We start from the raw sequence: 11,172 nt of genomic DNA on the forward strand, positions 1-11,172 counted from the left end.
ATACAATCTCAAAGGACTCAGTGAAGATCCTGGTCCAGGTTCTAATTTAGCTGTAAACCTGATGACTCCAGTGCATTGGGATTTGCACCAGTGTCACTGAAATCTGAATATGTTCTCGTCTACAGTAGGAAGGGTTTGCCAATATAGTTATTCCCCAGTATAACTATACTGACAAACTCGCCTAGTGAAGATGCAGCTTCTACCAGCCAAAGAGTTCTTTTGCTTATACCGTTCCCTAGATGTAATAAAGTATTCCAGCAAACGGACTTTTTTGCCAGTATAACTATGCCTACATATATATATGCATCCGAAGAAGTGGGCTGTAATCCACAAAAGCTTATGCTCTAATAAATTTGTTAGTCTCTAAGGTGCCACAAGTACTCCTGTTCTTCTTTATGCCTACATTGGGGCTTTAGTTGGCATAGCTATGTCCGTTAGCGGTGTGATTTTTTCACACTCTTAACCGAAATAACTATTGCTGGCAAAATTTCTAAATGCAGACCAGGCCCCTGTCCTTCTAAGACCTTGTCTACTCACAAAAATTGTACCACTTAACTATATCAGTCTAGTTAAAGCAGTACATCTGAGATTCTGTTTCATGATTAGGAACTACTTTGGGTTCTGAACAGAGTACAGTAACACCATAAACCTACCTTCTACCAGGACATCCAAGGAGTAACATGTCCCAGTGGCTAGACTCTATTGCTGCTCTGCCACTAACAAGCTGTGTGAACTTGGTATCATTTTAACCTCTCTACATTCAGTTTCCCCACCTATAAAATGGAGATAGTAACCCAGTTTTGTAAAGAACTTTGATATCTAGGAATAAACAGCACTATATACAATATAACAAGTCGCAGAGTTTTTTAAATGATTCCAGCCAGATGATGTTATCTTTCCTGTGAATGTTGCTGAGTTTCTCTTTCACTGAAAGGTGGGGAATGAATGTCTGTGTGAAAAGAGTTGAGATTGCATCATAATCTACACGTGACGGGACTTGGACTCAGCCTGATCATTGATTAATATCTTGTGACATCAAATCCCAGACATCTTTGCAAGTCCAGTCCAGAGAAAATTATACTTCCGGAGACATGTGACGTTTGCTTCCACCTTAGCAGCCTAGGAGTTTACATGCAGGCTTTCAAACATTCTTGCGAGATATCTTTTTGATTTTATTTTATGGCCAGCAGATGGTGCACACAGACAAAATAAGCAAAAGAATTCTCCTCTGAGAATGGCTCTGGAAAGAACACCCTGGAAAGGAGACTTTCGCCCAGATCTGCAAAAATATTAAAGCACTTAACTTTCATTGATTTCAATGGAAGTTAGAAGACTGAATACCTTTGTGGATCTGGGGCTCAGTCTCTTTGGAACTTAGTTCCCAATCTATATCTTTTCTCCCACACTTTATTTAGATTATAAGATTTTCAGGACAGGGACTCTCTCTCACTACATGTAGAATCACAGAAGTGGAAGGGACCTTGACATGTCATGTAGTCCAGTCCCCTGCACTCAAGGCAGGACTAAGTATTATCTAGACCATCCCTGACACGTGTTTGTCCAACCTGCTCTTAAAAATCCCCAATGATGGAGATTCCACAACCTCCGTAGGCAATTTATTCCAGTGCTTCACCACCCTGATAGTTAGGAAGTTTTTCCTAATGTCCAACCTAAACCTCCCTTGCTGCAATTTAAGCCCATTGCTTCTTGTCCTATCCTCAGAGGTTAAGAAGAACCATTTTTCTCCCTCCTCCTTGTAACAACCTTTTATGTACTTGAAAACTGTTATGTCCCCTCTCAGTCTTCTCTTCTCCAGACTAAACAAAGCCAATTTTTTCAATCTTCCCTCACAGGTCATGTTTTCTAGACCTTTAATCATTTTTGTTGCTCTTCTCTGGATTTTCTCCAATTTGTCCACATCTTTCCCGAAATGTGGCGCCCAGAACTGGACACAATACTCCAGTTGAGGCCTACTCAGCGAGGAGTAGAGCAGAAGAATTACTTCTCATGTCTTGCTTACAATACTCCTGCTAATACATCCCAGAATGATGTTTGCTTTTTTTGCAACAGCGTTACACTGTTGATTCATATTTAGCTTGTGATCCACTATGACCCCCCGCAGATACCTTTCCGCAGTACTCCTTCCTAAGCTGTCATTTCCCATTTTGTATGTGTGCAACTGATTGTTCCTTCCTAAGTGGAGTACTTTGCATTTGTCCTTATCAGAGGCGCCAATTTTTCCCGATGCCAGTGGGTGTTAGCGGCCCCCGCCCCAACTCGACCCCTGCCTCGCCCCCATTCCAACCCCTTCCCCAAAGTCCCCACCCCAACTCCGCCTCCTCCCTGCCCCTATTGGACCGCTCCCCAAATCCCTTCCCTGGCATTGCCTCTTCCCCAGAGCGCAACGTGTTCCCCTTCCTACCCCCTCCCTCCTAGTGCTTGCCACCATGAAACAGCTGTTTCGCAGCGGCAAGTGCTGGGAGCCAGGGGGGAAAAGCGGGCATGCAGCGCGCTCAGGGGAGGAGGCGGAGCGGAGGAGGAGGTGAGCTGGGGCGGGGAGCTGCCGGTGGGTGCAGAGTCTTCCATGACTTTTCAAAGATAATTGCTAATGGCTCAGATATCTCCCCAGTCAGCTCCTTGAGTATTCTAGGATGCATTTCATCAGGCCCTGGTGATTGGAAGACATCTAACTAGTCTAAGTAATTTTTGACTTGTTCTTTCCCTATTTTAGACTTTGATCCTACCTCATTTTCACTGGCATTCACTATATCAGACGTCCAATCTCCACCACCCTTCTTGGTGAAAACCGAAACAAAGAAGTCATTAAGCACATCTGCCATTTCCACATTTTCTGTTATTGTCTTTCCCTTCTCATTGAGTAACAGGCCTACTCTGTCCTTGGTCTTCCTCTTGCTTCTAATGTATTTGTAGAATGTTTGCTTGTTTCCTTTTATGTCCCTAGCTACTGTGATCTCGTTTTGTGCCTTGGCTTTTCTAATTTTGTCCCTACCTACTTGTGTTATTTGTTTATATTCATCCTTTCTAATTTGACCGAGTTTCCACTTTTTGTAGGACTCTTTTTTTTTTAGTTTTAGATCATTGAAGATCTGGTTAAGCCAGGGTGGTCTCTTGCCATACTTCCTATCTTTCCTATGCAGGGGATAGTTTGCTCTTGTGCCCTTAATAATGTCTCTTTGAAAAACTGCCAACTGTCTTCAATTGTTTTTCCCCTTAGACTTGCTTCCCATGGGATCTTACCTACCAACTCCCTGAGTTTGCTAAAGTCGCCTCCTTGAAATCCATTGTCTTTATTGTGCTGTTCCCTCTCCTACCATTCCTTAGAATCATGAACTCTACCATTTCATGATCACTTTCTCCCAAGTTGCTTTCCACTTTCAAATTCTCAACCAGTTCCTCCCTATCTGTCAAAATCAAAACTAGAACAGCCTCCCTCCAGTAGCTTTCTCCACCTTCTGAAATTAAAAATGGTCTCCAATACATTCCAAGAACTTGTTGGATAATCTGTGCCCCGCTGTATTATTTTCCCAACAGATGTCTGGGTAGTTGAAGTCCCCCATCACCACCAAGTCCTGTGATTTGGATGATTTTGTTAGTTGTTTAAAAAAAGCCTCATCCACCTTGTCTTCCTGGTTTGGTGGTCTGTAGTAGACCCCCTACCATGACATCACCCTTGGTTTTTTACCCCTTTTATCCTTACCCAGAGACTTTAAACAAGTCTATTCTATCTCAATCTCAGTTCAAGTGTATACATTTTTAATATATAAGGCAACACCTCCTCCCTTTTTCCCCACCTGTCCTTCCTGAACAAGCTGTATCCTTCTATACCGGGGTGGGCAAACTACGGCCCGTGGGCCAGATCCGGCCCCTCAGGGCTTTGGATCCGGCCCACAGCGCCTCCAGCACCATGTCCCTGTGGCCCCCGGGTGGGGGAGCACAGGGCTCCATGTGTTGCCCTTTGCCTCCAGGGACAGGGCAGGCAGGCAGGGAGCCTGTCCTGACCCCAGTGCACGCTGCAGCCACCCTGGAGCCGCTTGAGGTAAGCGGGGCCGGAGCCCGAAACCTTCCTGTAACCTGCCCCCCAACTCCCTGCCCTAAGCCCCCTGCCTGCATCTCGCACCCCAACTCCCTGCCCTGATCCCCCCATACATCCCACATCCCTCCTGCACCCCAACCCCCTGCCCTGAGTTCCCTGCTGCACCCTGCACCCCTGGGCACCCCAACCCCCTGCCCTGAGCCCCCTCCTGCACTCCGCACCCCTCCTGCACCCCAACCCCCTGCCCTGAGCCCCCTCATACACCCTGCACCCCTCCTCTGCCCCAATCCCTTGCCCTGAGCCCCTTCCTGCACACTGCACTCCCTCCCACACCCCGCACTCCCTCCCGCACCCAACCCCCTGCCCTGGCCCCGCATACTATTTCCTCACCCAGATGTGGCCCTTGGCCCAAAAGGTTTGCCCACCCCTGTTCTATATCAATATTCCAGTCATGCGTATTATCCCACCAAGTCTCCATGATGCCAACTATGTCATAGTTGTGTTTATTTACTAACATTTTGAGTTCTTCCTGCTTATTCCCCATACTTCTCGCATTAGTATACAGTAATCTAAGATACTGATTTGATTCCCCGCCCTCCCTCAGTTCTGTCTTGTCTCTCATTTCTGCTATAACAGCCCATGCTCCCCCCACATTCCGACCCTTCTCCCAGGTCTCCATGTTTCTGACTTACCTGTGGGCTTTGGTCACCTGCCCCCATCGAACCTAGTTTAAAGCCCTCCTCACTAGGTTAGCCAGTCTGTATCCAAATCTGCTCTTCCCCTTCCTTGATAGATGGACCCCATCTCTGCTTAGCAGTCCTTCTTCCTGGAACAGCATCCTGTGGTCAAGGAAGCCGAATCTCTCCTGGCGACACCATCCTCGCAGCCAGGCATTCACCTCCAGGATGCATCTGTCTCTGCCGAGGCCCCTACCCTTGACTGGAAGGACTGAAGAGAACACCACCTGCACTCCCAACTCCCTCACCCTTACAGACAGGGCTTAGCACAATACGGCCCACATCTAAATTAGGCCTTGTCTACACTGGCAAGTTTCTGCGCAGTAAAGCAGCTTTTTGCGGTGTAACTCCCGAGGTGTACACACTGCCAAGCCACTTAGTGCGCAGAAACTGCGCAGATGCAGCGCTCTAAAAAACCCACCCTGATGAGAGCCGTAGAGCTTTCCGCGCCGGGGCTACAGTGCTGTGGTGCCAGTGTAGACAGCCTGGTCAATTACAGCGCTGCAATTGGCCCCGGGAGGTGTCCCACAATGCCTGTTCTCGCCTCTCTGGTCATCGGTTTGAACTCTACTGCCCTGCCCTCAGGTGACCAACTGTGAGCCCCACCCCTTAAATTCCTTGGGAATTTTGAAAGTCCCTTTCCTGTTTGCTCAGTGATCTCGGCATGCAGTGGTCTCGGCGCATCTTTCCAGGTGGCCATGCCTGCTCCACACACCAGGCATTCCCCTGCTTGGAGCAACGCTGAGCCACTGGACCTCATCAGCATTTGGGGAGAGGAGGCTGTCCAGTCCCAGCTGCGCTCCAGCCGTAGGAATTATGATACATATGGACAGATTTCACAATGCATGACAAAAAGGGGCCATGACCAGGACACACTGCAGTGCAGGGTCAAAGTGAAGGAGCTGCGGAACGCCTACCACAAGGCGCGGGAGGCAAACCGCTGCTCCGGTGCGCCCACGAGCTGCCAGTTCTACAAAGAGCTGGACGCGATACTCGGTGGCCATCTTACCTCCACTGCGAAGGCCACTGTGGATACTTCGGTGGCTTGCGTGCCAGTCAAGAGTGGCCCAAGCCAGGAGGAGGAAATCTTGGACGAGGAGGGGGAGGGGGACCCAGAGGCAGAGGACGACTCAGAGGTCAGAGATGCATGCAGCCAGGAGCTCTTCTCTACCCCGGAGGAGACTAGCCAGTCATAACTGTCAGAGCTTGGTGAAGCGCAAACAGGAGAGGAGGACCCTGGTAAGTGGCTTTGATTTTGGGAATCACTGAAGTGAGTTGTTGGGGGCAGGAACATAGACGCTGACTCCGTGGGTGCTCCGGGGCTGAAGCACCCACGAGGAAAAATTGGTGGGTGCTCTGCACCCATCGGCAGCTCCCTGCACCCCCGCCCACCTCCGCCTCCTCCTCCTCCCCTGAGGGCGCCGCTGCGTCCTGCTTCTCCCCACTCTCTCCCAGCGCTTGCGCCTCAGAACAGCTGTTTCGCGCAGCAAGCGCTGGGGTGGGGGAGGAGGAACACAGCGTGTTCGGGGAAGAGGCAGGGCCAGGGTGGGGATTTGGGGAGGGATCCAATAGGGGCAGGGAAGGGGCAGAGTCGGGGGCGGGGGTGCGAGCACCCACTGGCTCCAATGAAAGTTGGCACCTGTGGGCAGGAGGGTTGCAGAAAGCAGGCTTGTGTCTGTATGATGCACGTACCACCATATGCCCAGTCTGAGCAGTGGAACACGGTAACTTTCCTGCATCACTCTGCCATGACTGGGGGGTGGGGGGGGGCATTGCTGCACACAGGTGAGCCGCATAAGGGCCAGGGCGGAAGCTGAAGTCTTGGAGAAGACCCTCCCTTGATTCCCTGCTCACCCTCAGCAGCGAGATATCTTCCATAATGATCACATCCTGTGGAAAATATGGGGACAGTAATGATTATCAGGCCCCCCCTACAGTGCTGGCTCTCCCCAGAGCCACGTGCCAGTGTACAGTACGGTCCTGGAACACTGATTTCCCCTGCCCCTGCGGTTACCATTTTGGGAGTCTTGTGGCTCATGTCTGCTTACCAGGGATCAGCCAGTTAGTGACAGGTATGTGAATAGTGGCTGTGTTTTAAATCACTGAATCAGTGGTCTGTGTGTTGCAAACAATACTGCTTCTGTAAAATGTTGCATTTTGGCTTCACACATATGATCTTGGGAGCCCAGCCTCCATCTTTGTTATTGCCGGCTGCGCAGAATTAGAAAGCGGCCATGAAAAACTAAAGAGGACTTTCTGTGTGATATCATGATGCACTCCGCGGCCAAAAAAACAAGAATTGAAGGAATGGCGGGACAGTGAGAAGAGGGGCCGAAAGGAGAACGTGGCACGTCGGAACAAAGCCACGGAGCGGCTCTTAAACGTTATGGAGCGCCAAGCAGATACGCTCCAGGTGCTACTAGCACTGCAAACCGAGCAGCTCCATGCCTGCCCTCCCTTGCAGCCGCTGTCACACAACTCTTTCCCATGTGGTCCCCAGACACTGCCAACACACTCTTATCAACCTCCTGGCTCCAGTCTATACCCACTGAATTCCACTCCTGCCCCATCACAGTCCAGCCCTTCAGACTTCCAGTACCCACTGCACTCAATACCCATCCCTCTGCAGTTTAGCCCTGATGAAGTACAGTACTCCAGAGGACAAGGTTGCATATGATACCTGGACATACACAAATCTTTAACTGTCCCGGGACCCCACCTCCTCCTGGGGCCCTCCCTTCCCCAATCCCCCATAGTGCTGATGTGTTTGTTTGTTTGTTTCTCTCCTCCGGTTGTTGTTTTTTAATAAAAGAATTATTTTGATTTGAAAGCAATCTTTATTCCATTAATGGAAAGCAAACAGAACCCTGCAAAGCAACAGGCAATTTTCTTAAACCTTCATAGTGCATTGTCTGCACCACTCACCTCTTAGCATTACAAGCACTGGACTTCCGAACATAGCAACAAATATTAGTGGCTTTCAGCTTCAAATTGCTGCCTTCAGGCATCCCTAATCCTTATGGCCCCTCGCTGCGCCCCTCTAATAACCCTGGTCTCTGGCTGTTCAAATTCAGCCTCTGGGAGCTGAGCCTCAGCGGTCCAGCCCTGAGTGAAGCTTTCACCCTTCCCTTCACAAATATTATGGTGTGTACAGTACGTGGCTATAAGCATAGGAATATTGTCATTGGCCAGGTCCAGCCTCCAATACAGACAGCGCCAGCGGGCCTTTAAACGGCCAAAAGCACACTCAACAGTCATTCTGCACGTGCTCAACCTGTTATTGAACCGCTCCTTGCTGCTGTCAAGGTGCCCCGTGTACGGCTTCATGGGCCACAGCATTAAGGGGTAGGCGGGGTCTCCCAGGATCACAATGGGCATTTCGACTTCCCCTATGGTGATCTTCTGGTCCAGGAAGAAAGTCCCTCCTGGCAGCTTCCTGAACAGGCCAGTGTTCCGAAAGATGTGTGTGTCATGCGCCTTTCCGGACCAGCCTGCATTAAGGTCTGTGAAACAACCACGGTGATCCACAAGCGCCTGGAGAACCATAAGAAATACCCCTTCCGATTAATGTATTCGGTGGCTAGGTGGTCTGGTGCCAGAATTAGAATATGCGTGCCATCTATCGCCCGTCCACAGTTAGGGAAGCTCATTTGGGCAAAGCCATCCACAACATCATGCATGTTGCCCAGAGTCACGGTCTTTCGGAGCAGGATGCGATTAACGGCCCTGCACACTTCCGTCAACACGAGTCCAACGGTCGACTTTCCCACTCCGAACTGGGTAGCGACCGATCGGTAGCAATCTGGAGTAGCCAGCTTCCACAGTACAATAGCCACACACGTCTCCAACAGGGCAGCTCTCATTCTCGTGTCCTTGCACTGCAGAACTGGGGCGAGCTCATCACACAGTCCCATGAATGTGGCTTTCCTCATCCGAAAATTCTGCAGCCACTGCTCGTCATCCCAGACGTGCATGTCGATGTGATCCCACCACTCAGTGCTTGTTTCCCGAGCCCAAAAATGGCATTCCACTGTGGCCAGCACCTCCGTGAATGCCACAAGCAATCTTGTGTCGTAGCTACTACGCGTGGCGAGATCAATGTCAAACTCCTCTTGCCTTTGTAGTTTAAGGAATAACTCCACTGCCACTCCTGACGTGTTAGTGAGAGTGAGCAGCATATTGGTCAACAGTGCGGGATCCGTTCCTGCAGACTGAAGAGACAGAGCGTGCAGTACACAAACTGTTGAAAGATGGTGCCAAATGCAGACGGAAGCACAGTGATTGCTAGTATGCGAAACAATGCATCCCGGGGCATTGGGACTGGAGCCCGGATGCCACGTGACCCCCTCCACCTTCCCACAACTCTTAGCGGCAGAAGAGGAAGAGATGCTTTGTGGGATAGCTGCCCAGAGTGCACCGCTCCAAATAGCGCTGCAAATGGGAGGGATAGTTCAGTGGTTTGAGCATTGGCCTCCTAAACCCAGGGGGTGTGAGTTCAATCCTTGAGGGGGCCGTTTAGGGATCTGGGGCAAAAATCTGTCTGGGGATTGGTCCTGCTTTGAGCAGGGGGTTGGACTAGATGACCTCCTGAGGTCCCTTCCAACCCTGACATTCTATGATTCTATGAAATGCTGCAAGTGTGAACATGCTATTGTGCTGACAGTGTGAATGCACAACAGCGGTTTCCCTTCAGCGCTCTCTGAGCGTCACCGTAACTGCCAGCAATGTAACTCTGCCAGTGTAGACATACCCTCAGGGTCTCCAAGCACCACTGAAATACCATTAGTAAATAATTATAAAGCATCGTTAAGGAAAAATCTCCATGGGAACTATGGGGACTTACTTCTCAGATCCAGAGATTGTTCAGGATAAAAGCTTGAACAACTCATGACAATAAAGACAGAAAAATTGTGCAGGGTGCATGAGTGATGGAGTTTCTTCTCCTCTCCTGCCCAGATAGCACAGGTTTCCAGGGTCTGGACTCAGAGAAGGTGGACCTATAAATGAAAAAAAAACCAACAACAATCTGGGTTTGTGCCCCTTGGGGTTGCTTTATGACATGTCAAAAAGGCCTGGGAAAAAATTCCCCCGTACCAAAAACCATGGGTTTTTTTCTGCTTGTTTCTTTCACTAGAAATCCGGATCTTATCTCCTCTGCTTTTCCTGATAAACTCTACAGAAGACCAAAGAACATATGACATCAGAGATGCTGTGCAATTAATCCAAAATTAAGATGATGTATTCAGACTGTTTAAAACTCTTTTGTGAAATCCTGGCCCAACTGCTCAAAAGGAGCTTTGCCATTGACTTCACTGGAGCCCGAATTTCACCCTTTATCTTTTGTTTGCTTATGACTGATTTAACTCAAAAAGTTGAATATGCTGCTGGGAGAAAAGAACTGTCAAATTCTGCTCCCCCCCATCTTCCTCAGTTAAGGACCGTCTTGCTGGCTGCAGCCCAGCACGGTAAATTGCAGGTGGTGGGATGCACCACTACACTTCTTTCTCCCATCCAGTCTTTCAGAATATAAACCACACATTTTGTCCTCTGCCTGGTGGCTGCCCCACAGGAAAAAGGAGACCTTTGCTGCTTCCAATGGACAGAGAAATGCAAGAGCAGCCTTTGGTTTTCCATCTTCCTCTGCCTTTCAGTGGTTTTATGAATCTCCAGAAAAGAGGTAACAAATATCAATTACCTAATGCTATCTGCTGGCATGTCCATAACTTAGATACAGAGCCCACCTGGGCAATGGATGATAGAGTCAGGATTGCCGATGCCTGGCCCCTATCAAGTGTTTTGGAGGCACTGCGGCAGAGAGAAATGTCACCAATGAACACGAGACTTTATATTCTTAGGGTGAATTCCTGTCCCCATTTCCATGGCAAAGTTCCCACTGACTTCAACAGGGTCAGGATTTCATTCTTGATATTTCTAAGCAAGAAAATGATTTTTTAAAAACTCTCTGGCCTTCTTTCGTCATCATTTATCAGGAGTTTTGTGCTACTTGGTGTTTTCCTTAAAGCCCTAGCTTCTGGAGTCCTGTGACTGCAAGAGAATCTCAGCTCTCCTTAAAATAGGACTCATTTAAAAAATCAGAAGGCAAATAAAGACCCTTTTTTTATATATATCTATTTCACAATTTTCAGGCACCTGGCTTGTGACTTTTAAATTGTTGGAGTTGGCTGGTGATATTGTTACCTCCTAGGCACCCCTTCCCCCTTCAACCAATCCCCCCAGGTTACCCCCCCATCCCTGCAAACCTACTTGTCATCCCTCCAAACCAACCCCCTCCAGCTGCTAGCTCTCCTCCAAACCACCCCCATGCACTGCCTCTCTCCCAAACAACCCCCTAGCCCCCGGTTACCCCCCTCACCCCTTAGT

General features: G+C 49.2%; 1 long non-coding RNA gene across 1 annotated transcript; it reads right to left on the minus strand.

Annotated features, from left to right (window-relative positions):
- Positions 1-7,640: 7,640 nt before the first annotated feature.
- On the minus strand, positions 7,641-10,990 carry LOC135977456 (uncharacterized). The gene is made up of 3 exons (XR_010594951.1): positions 10,487-10,990; positions 9,635-9,788; positions 7,641-9,002 (listed from the first exon to the last, which is right to left on the minus strand). It is a non-coding gene; the product is annotated as an uncharacterized LOC135977456 (long non-coding RNA).
- Positions 10,991-11,172: the final 182 nt, after the last annotated feature.

Source organism: Chrysemys picta, chromosome 25, assembly GCF_011386835.1.
Source record: "Chrysemys picta bellii isolate R12L10 chromosome 25, ASM1138683v2, whole genome shotgun sequence".
Classification (NCBI taxonomy): Eukaryota; Metazoa; Chordata; order Testudines; family Emydidae; genus Chrysemys; species Chrysemys picta.